The sequence below is a fragment of the Myotis davidii genome, unplaced genomic scaffold (assembly GCF_000327345.1).
Source record: "Myotis davidii unplaced genomic scaffold, ASM32734v1 scaffold745, whole genome shotgun sequence".
In the NCBI taxonomy this organism is placed as follows: domain Eukaryota; kingdom Metazoa; phylum Chordata; class Mammalia; order Chiroptera; family Vespertilionidae; genus Myotis; species Myotis davidii.
Window position 1 is genome coordinate 658,838 of NW_006297146.1, and position 2,341 is coordinate 661,178.

The window sequence follows — 2,341 nt, forward strand, 5'->3', positions numbered from 1 at the left end:
TTCATGAAGGTAGTGGCGTGCAGCTTTGAGCAGGGATGGGAAAGAGGGTGAATCAGTATTTAATCTGATTCCACCTTTTCTTCCAAAGAAAACGGTTGAACAAATGTGGGCCAGAGAGATTTGAAACCTGAAACAGGCACTGATGAAGAGAACACATTTAGCCATTTAAGTTCTTGGCTAAGAACTAAAGGTACACCCAGATTCTGAAATTGAAAGATCTTGAACATAGTAGATATTTGAATATTTTATGGATAATAAAGGAGGAGAGAATAAAAAATCCCACAATGCTGTTCACCACTGAGGAATGGGGGCAAATCGGATTTAAGTCTCCTTAGATGGAGGTCTCTGGTAGTGGACACTCACTTGATCTGGACAAAATCATGGAAAGTATGTTTATCAAATCGGTGGATTATACTAAACAAGTAGGAACAGCTACCACGTTGGATGCTAAATACACCTTGAAAGATCAGCAAAAGGGACCAGAGCTTGAGAGGACGTTTAAAAGAACAAATTTTAAGTTCCCACACGTAGGCTCAAAACACACACACAAAAAAACAAACAACTGCCAAGTACAAAATGGCTGATTGGAAATAACACAGACTCTGGTCCCATCAAGGTTAGGTCAGGTCCCACGATAGGAAAACGCATCAGATTCCACACATCATAGTTGGCAGCCAGGCAGTTGTATGGTTATATGATTAACCTGTCTTCCCCCTGGAGCACGAGCGTCACCAGGTCACAGGTCCTGTGTGTTTTCCTCACTGCTGTATCCCCAATGCCCAGAATGCCAATAAGCAAAATTACTGGTAAGTTCTCAATAGATCATTGTGGAATGCATGAATGAATAGAATTTTGGGTTAAAAAACATTTAAAAGTCATTTCCAAATTATGACTCCATTGAATTTTATTGCACAGGGACTCTTGTGAATGCTAGAGAAAGCAGTGCAGTGGGAGAACACGCCACACCATAAACTATCTACTCCTTTGGGTCCCACAGGCAATTAGTTCAAGACACATGCCAGTCTCGTTCTAAGACCGGCATGTAGCTTGTGCATCCATCCTACTGTTTGCTTCTCAGCGTGAAATGGGCATAATGATGCTCCGCTTGGGGTACACTCTCTGGGTTTCTCTGAGCAACTCGGATCCACATTCCGGGATTCCCAAGTGAAATCATGCAAAGCCAGCCGGCTCTGCCTCCCACCGCTGAGTTTTCCCCGAGCACCAGGCAGCCTCTCCCTCCCCAAGGCTTCCTAGGCCTTTCCTCTTGGAAAACACATTAAAGGAGAGGCTGGGCTTCTACAAGCAGATGAGCTGCCCACGCCAGCCTGGCCACATCAACAAAGCAGCAGACCGCGGGTGGGAGGAGGGTGTCTGCTCAGTAACACAACCCTGGGTGCCCAAATCTTTGGCAGAAGTTATTTTTAAGTTTTCTCGAAAGGGGACACACGCACACATACACACAGAGACGGAATAAAATAAATACACCCAACCGCACACACAGTGTGAACGAGCGAGGCCTGGTCCCCCAGAGCTGCTCTCTTCCTGCTGGGGTTCTTGCTTAATTTGGGATTTAATGAGAACAGGCTGAGAGCAGCTTTCTGCAGTAAAAGTCACACGCAAAAAGCAAGCAGAGCCAGAAACCCTGATTATAACTAAATTAGCAAAATGCACATTCCTATCACAATCTAGCAACAATCCTAAAGTTCGCTCACTTCATTATCAGGTATCATCCCTGCAGAGAGGTCACACGTGTGTTTATCCAATCATCCCCTCCTCAAATGCCAGGCCTCCTCCCTCTGGTCTGCCAGGCCATACCAATTGTGCCCAGTTTTTTAAAACCCCATGAAACAGGTCCGTGCAAGCCTGGGCAATCAACTCAGGGAACAGGAACAGAACTCACAGCTCCCATCCCCACGATGCCCCATCGCTAGGAACACAGTGCTTGGCTGTGGTCTTCGATGCTAAACTGTGTGGCCTGAGGCAAGTGACAATATGAAAGTCTTGATCTATCCATCTGTAAAGTGGGGCCACTACTAATACCCACCCCCACCCTGCAGGGTTGCTATGAGGGTTAGCAGTGTGTTTAAAAAGCATCCCCAGAGCAGTTACTGGCACAGAATAAGTTCTCAGTCTCTGGTGGCTGCTATTGTTAACGTTGCTGTTGTTTTCATATTTGTCAAAGCTCAGGGGATAGAAGCAGCCATGGCCAAGAAGGGAGCCGGCACAGGAGAAAACAGAAGATAGCACCAGAGGGTAAACTCGCACAGAAGCGAGTCAGTGACTCTAGTGCAGCCGTGGGCAAACTACGGCCTACGGGCCGGATCCTGCTCGTTTGAAATGA